The sequence below is a fragment of the Procambarus clarkii genome, chromosome 55, assembly GCF_040958095.1.
Source record: "Procambarus clarkii isolate CNS0578487 chromosome 55, FALCON_Pclarkii_2.0, whole genome shotgun sequence".
Taxonomy (NCBI): Eukaryota; Metazoa; Arthropoda; class Malacostraca; order Decapoda; family Cambaridae; genus Procambarus; species Procambarus clarkii.
Window position 1 is genome coordinate 27185849 of NC_091204.1, and position 15924 is coordinate 27201772.

Here is a 15924-nt window from a genome sequence, read left to right on the forward strand (position 1 = left end):
GTATACATGATCATAATGAGAGTATAACATCAGTATACATGATCATAATGAGAGTATAACATCAGTATACATGATCATAATGAGAGTATAACATCAGTATACATGATCATAATGAGGGTATAACATCAGCATACATAATCATAATGAGAGTATATCATCAGTATACATAATTATAATGAGAGTATAACATCAGTATACATGATCATAATGAGAGTATAACATCAGTATACATGATCATAATGAGAGTATAACATCAGTATACATGATCATAATGAGAGTATAACATCAGTATACATGATCATAATGAGAGTATAACATCAGTATACATGATCATAATGAGGGTATAACATCAGCATACATAATCATAATGAGGGTATAACATCAGCATACATAATCATAATGAGAGTATATCATCAGTATACATAATTATAATGAGAGTATATCATCAGTATACATGATCACGATGTACAATATTGAATTAACAATAAATGATAACCACAAAATATAGAGGAATATTTCTTCACTATAGAAACATTTAAACTATTAACACAACAATGTACAGAAACCGCCTCATTACACTGTTAACAGTACAATCACCACTGCAGTATAAACATGAATGTCACGTCTTGACCATTCAGTGTAAAGTAACATTCAACAGAAATATAGATTTTGTTAGACACCAAACACCACACACAACATTCCTCACTACACAGTAACAATTATTGTACCCAACAATCACCGACTGTCCAAGTGGTTGGGTTAACAATCCTTCCCACCGCCTTATCCTAAATCATTATATCCTCCTATCCCTTCCAAGTGCTATAAAGTCGTATAGTATGAAACTACTTTGTACTTCTGATAATAACCTAACCAATACCCAATATTATACAGAACATTCCTACCTAACTATAAAATCATGATCTAGGATATTAGGCACTCCTTCCCCCACCATAATACACGGGCTCACCATAGCCCGTGCTACTGGCCCCGCTCCTGTGCCAGGTAAGTCCACTACGGGCTCACCATAGCCCGTGCTACTTGCCCCGCTCCTGCGCCAGGTAAGTCCACTACGGGCTCACCATAGCCCGTGCTACTTGCCCCGCTCCTGTGCCAGGTAAGTCCACTACGGGCTCACCATAGCCCGTGCTACTTGCCCCGCTCCTGTGCCAGGTAAGTCCACTACGGGCTCACCATAGCCCGTGCTACTTGCCCCGCTCCTGTACCAGGTAAGTCCACTACGGGCTCACCATAGCCCGTGCTACTTGCCCCGCTCCTGTACCAGGTAAGTCCGCTACGGGCTCACCATAGCCCGTGCTACTTGGAACTTGTTCCGAGTAGCTGAATCTATAACAACAACCACTCTTGGGGGGGGGGGTCGATGGGGAGGCCTAGGGTAGCTGGGGTGGGGGTCGATGGGGGGGTAGCTGGGGTGGGGGTCGATGGGGAGGCCTAGGGTAGCTGGGGTGGGGGTCGATGGGGGGGGTAGCTGGGGTGGGGGTCGATGGGGAGGCCTAGGGTAGCTGGGGTGGGAGTCGATGGGGGGGTAGCTGGGGTGGGGGTCGATGGGGAGGCCTAGGGTAGCTGGGGTGGGGGTCGATGGGGAGGCCTAGGGTAGCTGGGGTGGGGGTCGATGGGGAGGCCTAGGGTAGCTGGGGTGGGGGTCGATGGGGAGGCCTAGGGTAGCTGGGGTGGGGGTCGATGGGGAGGCCTAGGGTAGCTGGGGTGGGGGTCGATGGGGAGGCCTAGGGTAGCTGGGGTGGGGGTCGATGGGGAGGCCTAGGGTAGCTGGGGTGGGGGTCGATGGGGGGGGTCGCCAGTGTATATGGTCCTCCAGCCAGCTGGTTTTAATGAGACTTTCGAGGACCTTGTTAAACAAAACATTAACGATAACCCAATGATCTTCAGAAGTATTGACCCCTGTAATGACCCCTCCTTCACCCTGCCGAGAACTGCATGTGGTGGTGGCAGCAGCAAGGCCCGTAGGAGTAGGAAAGACTTGGGTAAATACTGGTTCGGTAACAGGGTGGTTGATTTGTGGAACCAATTACCGCGTAACGTGGTGGAGGTGGGGTCCCTCGATTGTTTCAAGCGCGGGTTGGACATGTATATAAGTGGAATTGGGTGGTTATAAATAGGAGCTGCCTCGTATGGGCCAATAGGCCTTCTGCAGTTACCTTTGTTCTTTTGTTCTTCTTATAAGTACTGGAAGCATGACCCAGGAAAATAGTGAGAGCAAGGCCATTAGAAAGAGGGAAAATTTTCCTAGGTGATATCTTACGGGCTATATTTAGTAGCACGGGGTATGGTGAGCCCCGTAATAGAGTGCATACACTTGTCTCTGTTTACACCTCCCTTTACTGCGCCTGAGGGAGACGAAGTCGTCTATGTTGGCATCCGGATTACAAACTCGAGAACACGTTTATATAAACTTTGTCGTCTTTGTGTAGTAAATCTGGATTCTTGGCGTGGGACGGAGTAAGTAGGTGGACAAAAACGGAAGACTGTGAACTCATTTATGTGGATGCTGTGAGGAAGAAGGACATAATGCGGATTTTGGCCTTACGAACACTAGCAAAGTGGGTTGCAGGAGTTGAGGCAAAATATTACTGCTGTTGAATAAGGACTCTAGAACACGCTATCTTGACCAGACCACACACTACAAGGTGAACCCTGGAAACACAAACCGACACTGTCTCTATTTTCCGCTTGTTACAACTTGTAATAAAGTTGTTACATCTTGGCTTAACGTGTTTATGACGTATTAGAACGTTGTTACAACTTGATATATTGGTCGTTATAACTGGTTAGGAGATGTTAAAACTTGTTCGAACGTTGTAGCAACGTCGTAGTTTCAGTGTGTGTGTTTGGTGGGAAGGGACGACGACGTTTCGGTCCGTCCTGGACCATTCTCAAGTCGACTGTGAGAATGATCGACTTGAATCAATGATTCGATGACTTGAATGTGAATGAATGATTCTCAATCGACTTGAGAATGGTCCAGGACGGACCGAAACGTCGTCGTCCCTTCAATTTCTAGTGTGTGGTCTGGTCAACATACTTCAGCCACGTTATTGTGACTCATCGCCTGCTTATAAATGACTTATTGACAGGTTTATGGAAATGAGCCAAACATCAGCATGCACTCCTGGACCGTATGTGACCTGAGTGCACTCCTGGACCGTATGTGACCTGAGTGCACTCCTGGACCGTATATGACCTGAGTGCACTCCTGGACCGTATGTGACCTGAGTGCACTCCTGGACCGTATGTGACCTGAGTGCACTCCTGGACCGTATGTGACCTGAGTGCACTCCTGGACCATATGTGACCTGAGTGCACTCCTGGACCGTATGTGACCTGAGTGTACTCCTGGACCGTATGTGACCTGAGTGCACTCCTGGACCGTATGTGACCTGAGTGTACTCCTGGACCGTATGTGACCTGAGTGCACTCCTGGACCGTATGTGACCTGAGTGCACTCCTGGACCGTATGTGACCTGAGTGTACTCCTGGTCCGTATGTGACCTGAGTGCACTCCTGGACCGTATGTGACCTGAGTGCACTCCTGGACCGTATGTGACCTGAGTGCACTCCTGGACCGTATGTGACCTGAGTGTACTCCTGGACCGTATGTGACCTGAGTGTACTCCTGGACCGTATGTGACCTGAGTGTACTCCTGGACCGTATGTGACCTGAGTGCACGCCTGGACCGTATGTGACCTGAGTGCACTCCTGGACCGTATGTGACCTGAGTGCACTTACCGCCATGATTGGATTAAGATTCCATTCACCTGGGGCCAGATTCACGAAGCAGTTACGCAAGCACTTACGAACCTGTATATCTTTTCTCAATCTTTGGCGGCTTTGTTTACAATTATTAAACAGTTAATGAGCTCCGAAGCACCAGGAGGCTGTTTATGACAATAACAACCGTTGATTGGGAAGTTTTCATGCTTGTTAACTGTTTAATAAATGTAACCATAGCCGTCAAAGATTGGGGAAAGATGTATACGTTCGTAAGTACTTGCATAACAGCTTCGTGAATCTGGCTCCTGGACTCTAGGAGACTCTAGGAGAGATAGAGCCAAAGCTAATGGAATGTTTATATCCATGGAAGTGTGGCTGACAATTTATTGGACTAAGACGTTCAAGATATGGAGCCAGATTTGACAGCATATTCCCTAATAACACAAGCTAGTACCTGTTATTTTTCTTTCATTTATAGCCAGAATATGCTTAAATAAAATTGTATAGAAACTAATCAAGTAACATGAGTAGATATTATTAAGATGAAGTAATAAATAAATGGAAAAAGTACTCTGTACCTCATTATCACTAAGAATATCCTGTAGAAAAGGGGGAAGAGAAGTTCTTGAGCATTTGGCCGTCTTACAAGAAAACATTTCCAAAATGTAAACACAAAGGACTTATATGACTGTGAGATATGGATACTAGGATTCTGTCTTTTTAGCTGTGATTGAAAACAGTCTACAGGCTATCTTAAGATGATTTCGGGGCTTAGCGTCCCCGCGGCCCGGTCCTGGACCAGGCCTCCTTTTTATTACAGGTCCCCAGGAAGCAGCTGTATAACTCACAGGTACCTATTTACTGCTAGGTGAACTAGGGCATCAGGGTGAAAGAAACGCTGCCCCATTTGTTTCCGCCTCCACCGGGGATCAAACCCAGAAGCTTGGGACTACGAATCCCGAGTGCTGTCAGCCGTCAGGCCCCCTAGGATAAGCCTTTTCATTAAGAATACACTCATCTGCACAGAGCTGCTAAACGTTGCAAATAATATGGTGTATGGGCCGATAATAAAAATAGATATTCTAAATGTGGTGATTGTCCTGGTATATAAATCACCAGATGCAAATTCTCAGCAGTTTATAGAGCAACTAACTAAAATACAACACTGCTTAGTAAGCTACACAAACTCTGCCCCAAACATCACCGTACTTGACGACTTCAACTTAGGCACCTCAATGGAAAGATGTGGCAAACACAGCTGAACCAGAGAGAGTTCCAGGAAGTAGACTTGGTCAACAGTCACACACAAATGACCTCTTGCACATGTGTGACATTTTCCTTAAACCAGCAAATATTAGAACCAACTAGAAAAGAAAGCACCTGGGAGACGGTGGCTGAGTGGACAGAGAGCGGGACTCATAATCCTGTGGTCCCGGGTTCGATCCTGCGCCGGCGAGAAAAAATTGGCAGAGTTTCTTTCACTCTGATGCCTCTGTTACCTAGCAGTAAATAGATACCTGGGAGTTAGCTGTCACGGGCTGCTTCCTAGGGGTGGAGGCCTGGTCGAGGACCGGGCCCCGGGGACACAAAAGCACCGAAATCATCTCAAGATAACCTCTCAAGAGGTATTATTTTTGTAATGACGAACTGATTAAGGACATAATGATTACAAATGCATATTATTCAGATCACAACCTAATTGAAGTTCAGACATGCATGGGCAATAGACCTGTGCTACCAGTCTCAAATCAAAGAGGAAGAGAATTCAGCAAATTAAATTTTAATTAATGGCTTAAATGGGAATCAATTAACCATGACCTCACAGCAATATGCTAAGACGGTTAGTTGATGTAAACTTAAACCAATGCCTTGAGAAAGTAAGTTCACATACCACTAAGCAGAAAGAAAAAGATGCAACCTTGAGGTTATCTTGGGATGATTTCGGGGCTTAGCGTCCCTGCGGCCCGGTCCACGACCAGGCTTCCTCATTGCAAGTTGGAATGAGAACGACGACGTTTAAAGGCGACGAAAACCAATTGGAGAACATCTCAGATACTCCATTCTATCCCAAGAACAACAAAGAAGGCTATGTTGAGAAATGGAAAATGTCAAGCTAAACTTGCAAGAATTGCAAAATCCAGGAGAGGCAAAGAAAGCAAAATAGAGAAATCCAAATTACTTTTTCTCTATGCAAAGGCTAGAAAAAAACTTCATCCTGCATTGGGCCAATGCACAAGGATGACAGAACCTTCACAGATGACAACAAACAAACAAATCAGCGTCCAGCAGCATCGATTTTTTTTTCTCGATTACTCAATATCAACAATTGATACAAAAACCAAAGTTGGCTCTGAACATCTGTATAAAGAATATTTGGACACTTTTGTTTAAATGTTGAAAAACAGATTTAGAATCACAATACTTTATAAATGTTGAAAAACAGATTTAAAATAATTATTCTGGTATAATGATATATGGAAATTTTACTCTATAAATTGGTCAGTGATTAAAATCGAAGCCCCTGTGTAATTGTCTAAGCCCTGAACAAACGGTTATGGAAAATTATGTTATTTTTTTTTCAGAATGTTTGAACACAGGAGAGGCGGACCAATATAAACATTGACACTCTTACAGTGAGTGCGAACACTTGGCTGTACAGTCAGCTGAAACCTGTGATATAGTTATAGGAGAAATTTTTTTTATATATATTTTAGATACGTGTAATAAACATTAGGTGTGTTCCTTAGCATGACAAGGTTGACATTGATTGGGGAGTGGATAGTACACGGATGTGACCTTAGTAGATTTTAGAAGTACGCTCCCGGATGACTGAAAGTTCTGTCTGAAAATATAACTTTATGTTTTATGGCGGAACACGGTATGGCCGGCTCTAGAGGACGCATGAACTTGGCTAGTGAAGAGCCAAGAGTTTTTTAGTAGTTAGTCTTTGCTGTTAGAGTAGGGACATGTTGTTTAGCTATGTCAGTAAGAGTAGGATGTATGTTTCCTGATGTTGGAGGATTGCTGTCAGTTGACAGCCGAGACATTTATGAATTTGAACATGTTTATTATGATGTTGTTGGACAATCTAAGGATTGTCAAATTTTCTTAGTTAGGGTAGCTTTTGTCTGTGGCATGAGTTGAGTTTCTTGTGGGTTTTGATACTAAACCTCGTTATTTTTAGCAAATTAACAAGGTGTACTAAGTTGCTTGTGCCGGGGGGGTGGGGGGGGGGTTGTAACAAACTAGGCTTGCTGTAAGAATTATCCAGAATGGTTATCTACACAGGGGAGAATGGGAAGCTGGACCCGCGTGTGGTGACCCAAGCACATGGGAGCATCCCCCTGGGGGAATTGGCGGTGAAGATAACTGGCGCCTTTGTTCACAAGTTTCGTATAATGAATCATTCTTTAGTATTCACTTATTTAGAGATATTAGCCTTCATTTATTTTGTATTCAAATTGTATTGTATAGTATGACTGCTTATAATATCAAGAGTATTCTAATTATTAGAAGGAGTTTAGGTCACCATCAGTGACGTCACGAGCCAGAACTAGGCTGTAAGGCGGAGTGACCTGGCGGTCACAGGTCACCAGTTTCCATGTCCTCTATTTCTCAAAGGTCAAATAGCCATTTTGTAGTTGGGAATAGCTCTTCCCTAAGATGCTTGTGTAATTTAACTTCAGTAAAATAATTCAACCAATCTGGATCATTCAGGGCAACAGAGGTTAGTTGTTAAAGCTTAAGCCTGGCAAGTAACTTAGATACTAAGCGGAACAATACAATACAATGCTCTGGTCTGGGGAAGACCAGACGGGCAGAGATCAGTGTGGTTTGAGGAGCAGCTCGGGCAGGTGGCCTTCCATCATCGGCCTCCAGACAGCATGATCATCCAGCTGGTCTATAGAAGGTAGAGTTGTTGAAAGAGTTTGTAGGGAGTAGGTCAATTCATTGCCTCAAATGTAAAGTCAGGGAGTGTTAATTGCCAGGAAGTGTTCAGTTTAGGAAGTGATCTTATTTCTTACATTTTGTTTTAGTTTTGGAATAAATTAATTAGTAATTTTGCAATTTTATTATTTTCCATTTCATTGCTTCCATGCTCTTTTCCTTGTCACGTGGTCACCACGAGGCCGAGTTGAGTTGGGCGCCGATTCGAACAAGGAATCAGAATTATCATTCCTGTTGATTTTATTCCACACTTAAGATTCAAGGTCATATGTTACTAGTGGGGATCAAGCCCCAAAGTTATTGATTGGCATGATCGATCCAGGCCTTGATCATTGCTCAGTGTTGTTGGTCTGGTGATGGCAGCATAAAGGCGACCCTAGGGTTTTGCTAGAAGCCTATGTCACGTCATACGGGTTGTAGAATCTCAAGTCGGTCAATCGTCTTGAGACCACGTGGCGTGGGGTCGGCTCAAGTGAAAGTTTTGGGGTCTTGGTACAGAGAACAATGTTAAAATACGGGCAGAGAGAGAAAGGGGGAGAGGAGATCACAAGAAACACCCCCCACCCCTCCGTGTTACAACACTGGCATTTACCCGAGCGTTCTTTGAGACCCGAATAGGGGTCTTGCAAAGGCAGGAACGGCAGCCAAGCAGGTGGCTGCATCCTGAGGAGCAGCAACGACATGGGTACCAAGACGGGTGTGGTTGAAGGTAACTGAGGCATCTACGGAATCTACAAGATGCCTATGAAGGGAAAAATTGTCAGGAGTTGAATGTAAAGGATGGAGGTCAAAGTACTTAGTCCATGTAGCAGGACCAAACAAAGCATGGTACGAATTAGTATGGGAAGGGAGCATACGAGAGTAGCCGTGGCGGGGACGGCGATGAGAACCTTTAGAGAGAGATGGGTCAAAAGGCGCAGTAGTCACAATAAGATGAAGCCACGCAAGGGGACGAGGCGGTCACCACAGCAGGCTTGGGGCTCGACCCAACCACAGAGGAGGGAGGGGAGCAGGAAGGAAGAGTCCAGTTTAGGGCTAAACCGGGCCCTGTAGCGGGGGGCTACAGATCCTGGTCTTCCAGGACGGTCCGACTCAGGGGCCTGGTCACCCACCCCATGAGCCTGGGTAAGAGAAGTCGTGTCGTCATCCATGCAGCAAACAATATCAAAAGTTTGGGACCTGGAACCAAGAGATACCACCTACCAGGGCAGCCAGGGAGACTGAGCGTGGGCCTGTGCAGGAAGGGTGCGTTGTCCCCAGCGGTGCTCCCCCTTTTCAACAGGGAAGTCCTACTACATCGTCCATTCTCCCACACTGGTGCTAAGACCCCATTCCCCCTATCGCCCCAGCCTGGACACCCAACCATCCACTCAGGGCGGCCCCTCACAGGCGACCCCTCCAGCGGGTGGTCCGATGGCTCATAAGGCCCCTACGTGGTGCCCTTCAACACGTCCACCACCTAAAAAGTGGCAGGAGAGGGGGCAAAGGCAACCTACACTGGTCACAGGGAGGTGTACATGAGCCCCTCACCACGGCAAGGAGGCACCACGGAGGGGTTAAAAGGGGCAGTACCAGTTGTCTTGTACTCCAGAAATTATGGAACTTGACAGTAATAATAAGTTTTTAAACACAAATATACTTTTATTGTTTATTATCAAGACAAGTTGAGGTACACAACTGTTATCAATCAAACCTTTATCTGTATACAAATCCTGGAATACATTCTTAAGGAAAAGAACATCAATTGTGATACAGAAATCACAATATCATGATACATTTAATGAACAAATCCACAAAGGCCGTACTGAGGGTTCGAACTTGTGTCCGGGCTAAGATGCATGCTAAGGTCCGACTAAGGCGCTTCTGGGATCATCCTGGATGTAAATCAGTACAGCCACGATGGTTCGCACCGCTGCTGCCAGATCACTTCGCCGCCACACCCACACAAGCAACGCCATATTCAAGTGGTGTTCCTGCCAAAGAAAAAAAAAAAGATTCTCTATAATATTCTCTCTACTCCGAGTAAATACCTAACCTGTCCTCCGATAAAGAGCATCACTTTTTGCTCATATGCATCACACAAGGCTAAAAAATTTACAAGAAAATGAAAGCGACTCAAGAAAGTGATGTACTGTCCCATTCTGTTTTGGAGCCTCTGGTAGGGTAGGAGAGACTACTTTAAATTGACCGTTTTCATGACATTGTGAAACCTTTAGAGGATGGCCTGAAACACCGTCCATCCCCTGAAACCGGGTAATGATGATCACTGTTATTTATTACCCGAGGCAAACTTACATTACTCTATAGTGTGCCCAAAGCATGGGCTTTGAGCACCTGTGTTATGAACCAAAATTCCTCGCCCGAGCACAAAGCCGTGAAGTCCACGCCATCTGTGAGTCCGCTCCCGAAAATTCCACAACATGGACAATGCCATCTAGTGATGACGAGAGATGCCGGCAATAAGCGCTATATGCCTGTCCTAGTCGGCTCGTGACGTAGCCACTGCTGACCTCTGGTGAGGTGGCGCTTAGACAGTGAATGCAATCTATGGAGCAAATAGGCTAACGTTTGTATCTAAGCTAGTAAGTGATGTTTCCTAGTACTGATGATGTGTCTGCTTTCAGTGTCAACCTAGGATGGCTGTGAGGTACGTTGAATCAGTCTACCCAAGGCAGCCAAGGTCTCTTCACCCAGTCTGCTTTGTAGAAGCTGTGAGCCACCCCCGGACGAACTCTGCTGAGTGTGTGATAGTCTGCCTGAGGAGTGGCAGTGACGGAATTCCCTGTCTCCGGGGCTGGCTGGTGGAAGAGACCACCCACTGCGGTGCCGACCGAGGAGAGTGACCAGCGAGTCACACGAGGCTCCTGCCTAGGGCTCGCAACCTTAGTATTAGTCGTGGAGTGGCCTAACAGCGAGGCTAACTAGTACCTGCCAGCTACAGGCTGGACTGTGGTTGTAGGCCATCACGACGAGGCACCCAGTGGAATTGTAATTTGGCTGGCATGTGGCCAGGGTAGATTCATCGTGGGTTCTGGGCCATGGAAGAGAAAACCAGGAAAGTCTACCCAGAGTGAGCATCGCCAAGTATCCAGTGTCTTCAGAGAAAGACGAGGATGTAAATACTGTGTAGTAATAATTCCCTTTTGTGACTTTAATTTACATATGGTAGTGGGAAAGGAATATATATAATTAAGTATACTTGTGTATTTAATGTACCTCCCCCGTTGATTTTACTTGCGTTACGGAGCTCACCCCTTTGAAAGCCTCTATACTAACTTAGGGCCGGATACCCAAAAAACTAGTACCATCAGAAAAGAACCCGGTTGCGTCCCAATAGGGCCGTAAAAACGTGCTCTTAACAAATGAATCAAATTACATCCAAAAGATCTATTTGGTCTCAAGTCTAACACACAATTATGTAAATGAACTCCACAACTCACCAGCTTGTACCATGTAAGGTAGACAACAACAACAGTTATGGTAAATAAACACTCATCTTGACAATGTCCAAAATGAGCTCATATTCTAGTGTAAAAGTCAAATGAGAAGTAAAGTGTACCTCTAGCACACCCTAACAAACTGTTTATAATTAAAAATAATTTAAAACACAACAAAACTTTTGGCTACACTGACACCACAACCGTTACTCACCAGACTAAACAGACACATTACAATCTCAGATTCTACACACTCACACTGTAAGCTCATTGAAGTGCAAACTAACATTAATAACAGTAGTAAGTCCAACAGAACCAACAAGCTAGAAGGCTTATTCACTCAATTCAATTTCAACAATAAGAGGATCGACTGGGAAGAAATAAATATAGACCTTGGAAACATTCATTGGGAAACCATCTTAAGCGACAAAACTCTCACACAGGGAATAGCTCCACTGACAGCTGAAACCTACTATATCTGCTTAGAGCACATGCCTGTGAGTAGGGTCAGAAAGAGGCTAAGTCTAGAAAGAGAACACGCAGATGACTGTACAGAAGGAAAGAATCACAGAAATTGCTTAAACAGACACAACTGTCTTTAAAAAGGAAAAATAAATCTAAACGGAGAGATCGAAGAAATAATTCTATGAATAGAGCAGACGTTGAAGTGATCATATTACTGAGGGAAACAGATAACAGACTGAACAAAAACCATCTAATTATCGCAGGGGACTTCAATATTGATCTCTGCGAGCCTGAGGACCCTCCTGCTGCTAGTTTCCTCAACTGTATGAATTCCTGCTTCCTCATACCCTTAATCACTAGACCTACTAGAATCTTAAACAGTCTCCGTGGTGTAGTGGTAAGACACTCGCCTGGCGTTCCACGAGCGCTATGTCATGAGTTCGTATCCGGGTCAGGGAGGATTTACTGGGCGCAATTCCTTAACTGTAGCCTCTGTTTAACGCAACAGTAAAATGTGTACTTGGATGAAAAAACGATTCTTCGCGGCAGGGGATCGTATTCCAGGGACCTGCCTGAAACGCTACGCTACTAGTGGCTGTACAAGAATGTAGCAACTCTTGTATATATCTCAAAAAAAAAATCACTGAGAGTACTGCCACGGCTCTTGATCGCATCTGGACCAACATAACCTTTCCGCTTATTTCAGGGTTAATCATTGATAGCACTACAGACCATTACCCCACATTTCTCCTAACATTAACAAACCACCTCTAGAGACAAGGGAGATAAGCTTTCTTGAGGTTATCTTGAGATGATTTCCGCGGCCCGGTCCTCGACCAGGCCTCCACCCCCAGGAAGCAGCCCGTGACAGCTGACTAACACCCAGGTACCTATTTTACTGCTAGGTAAAAGGGGCATAGGGTGAAAGAAACTGCTCATTGTTTCTCGCCGGCGCCTGGGATCGAACCCAGGTCCACAGGATCACAAGTCCCGCGTGCTGTCCGCTCGGCCGACCGGCTCTTTTGGCTGCACAATGAAACTGCCATGGGAAATTTTATAGCTGCTGCTGTTAATGTCAACTGAGAGACTGAATTAGGTAACACAGGGGACATCAACCTAGCAGTGCAATCTTTTCTTCAAAAAATTCTCAGCCTTTATAACACCCACTGTCCTATGCTAACGAAACAAGTCACAACTAAAAGGCTAAACAATCCTTGGCTTACAATGAGAATACTTAAATCTATTAATAAAAACATGACCTTGAGAAGAAGTATAGGTTAGGAATCATCTCCAAAAAAAATTTCAAAGAATTACTCATCATTGCTATCTAAAATAATCAGAAGAGCCAAAATTAAATACTACGAAGATAAATTTACCCAAACAAAGGGCAACATTAAGAAAACATGGAGCACAATTTCACAAATATTGGGATCAAAGAAGACTTTAAATAACAAACCAATACTCCTGTCCAATAACGATGGTCAGCTTACAGCCTCTGATACTGCTATTGAGTTCAATAGGTTCTTCTCTTCCATTGGGTCATCCCTTGCAAATGATATTCCATCTTCCAGTACTGATGTTCAAGACTATCTTACAGGTAAGTATCCACAGTCTCTGTACCTAACACCTGCAAATTCCACTGATGTTAATGAGATAATCCTTTCGCTTAAAACCAAACCTAGTGCCCTTAAGGAGATACCAACTTTAATTTACAAAAAAGCTTCCAGATCTTTAGCTCCTGCTATTGCCCTTCAACAAGTCACTTGAACTCCAAACCTTTCCAGATATTCTAAAAAAAGTGAGAGTAACCCCTGTCCACAAATGTGGTGATCTCACTGATGTTAACAACTACAGACCTATATCAATCCTGCCAAACTTGTCAAAAATATTAGAAAAACTCATCTACAAACAGCTTTACTCTTATCTAGCCAAACACAATATACTTAGCTCTTGTCAATAAGGCTTCAAACCCAAAGAAAGTACTAACGATGCAATTATTTGCATGATTAGCTTGATACATGCAGCTCTTGATAAAAATGAGTTCCCTGTTGGGTTATTTGTGGACCTACGTAAGGCTTTTGACACTGTCAACCACCAAAACCTTCTTCGTAAAATACATCATTATGGAGTGAAAGGTCACTCCCTGCAATACCTTAAATCTTACCTTACTGACAGACTCCAGTATGTTTCTGTGAATAATTCAATTTCTCCCACCCTACCCATCAACAGTGGTGTTCCACAGGGCAGCATACTTGGCCCTCTCCTCTTTCGCATCTACATTAATGACCATCCAAATGCCTCCCAACATCTCAAACCAATTCTATTTGCTGACGACACAACTTTCATTTACTCCTGTCCTGACCCCCTTGCTCTAAATGTCACAGTGAATACTGAACTAAATAAAGTCCATATTTGGCGAACTGCCAACAAACTCACCCTCAACATTGACAAAACTTTCTATATTCTGTTTGGCAATAAATCCTCAAATCAAATAAATCTCAGGATAAATAATACCAAAATTTGTAACAAAATAGATGGCAAATTCCTTGGTGTTCTCATTGACCGAAAGTTGAATTTCCAGGGACACATTATAAATATATAAAAAAAAGTTTCAAAACTGTTGGCATTCTTTCTAAAATCAGATATTATGTACCTCGCCCTGCCCTGGTGACGCTCTATTACTCCCTCATCTATCCTTATCTCAACTATGGTATTTGTGCTTGGGGTTCTACTGCCCAAAATCCTTTACATCCTCTAATTACTCAACACAAAGCTGCAATTAGGACAATATCCACCTCTGGCCCCAGACATCACTTGGTACCTCTACTCAAATCTCTGAATATGTTAGATATTAAGTCACTGGCATATCCTCTCATGTGTATTATATATATATAAAATGTTGACCTGTAATGCCAATCCTGACCTTAAAAGCTTCATTGAAGGTTGTAACAGAACCCATGAGCTCCAAACCAGAAACAAATACCTTTTTGATATTCCAAGAGTACTACTTAATCAAACTAGAAATGCTCTACAAATCAAGGGACTCAGAATGTGGAATGACCTTCCCAATCATGTTAAAGACTGTACCTCTCTCAACCAGTTTAAGATAAAAACTAAGTACTACCTAACTAACTCGCTGTAACCTACCTTACCCTTATAATGTCAACCCATGTCTGTTATTTTTAAACATTGCTGTGTGTCGACCAAATTGTATTTTTACTGTTTTTCTCCCATGTTCCCCTCTTTTTTTTTATATTTTCTCAACACATTTTATACTTTAATCTCAATTAGTATTAAGTTTTAGTCTTTAGTGTTTTCCTGCCCGAAACGCTTTGCATATTAGTGGCTTGAGGCATTGTATATACTAGCTCTATCTATAAATCCATCAATATTTGTATCACCTCTTGTATGTATGTACTTTACCTGAATAAACATTTGATTTTTTTATTTATGTACATAATATCTGATTTAAAAAAGAATGCCAAGTGATTTTGAAATATTTTTTAGCTATATTTAGTATGTGGCACTGGAAATTCAGCTTGTTATCAATGAGAACTTCATGGAATTTGCCATCTACTTTATTACCAATCTGGATATTGCCAATTTTTTATTTAAGAAAATGAGGGATGTGTAAACAGCAAATAAAACTGGCTTGAGGAATTGAGACAGATTTGGAATATCATTTATGTAGATGAGAAAGAGTACGTAAGTAATTATCTAAAGAGGGCACCAAGCCGGGAAGGCTATGAAGCACCATTAACTATGTGGAATATATAAAAAAAATGGTGAATATCACTAAGAATGCCAATTCAAGAACAAAAGCACATAAGGCATATGATATCCCCAAGCAAAAATCTGCTATCAGAATAATAACAAATTCTGCTTTCAGACAACACTCAGCCCCCTTGTTTAACTCCCTTAACATGCTAAACATAATCTCACTCCACACATTTTCTTGTGTCAATTACATTTACAAAACCCTGTTCTTAAACGCAGATCCTGCTCTGAAACTTTCCCTGGACAGATGTAATAGGACCCATTATCACCACACCAGAAATAAATATCCCTTTGATATCCCCAGAGTCAAACTTAATCTGTGTAAACACTCTATGCAAATAAAGGGACCCAGTCTATGGAACTCACTCCCTATTGAATTGAAAAGCTGTCCAACTTTTGCGCCATTCAAAAACAAAACTAAAAAGTACCTAATCTCATCTGCATAGTTTTTTTACCTTGTTGCTTTAAAATTGCACTGTATCTATTGCTACCCAATCTCCCTATCTTTATATACCCAATCCGAACATCTTTACCAATGTGATCATTACT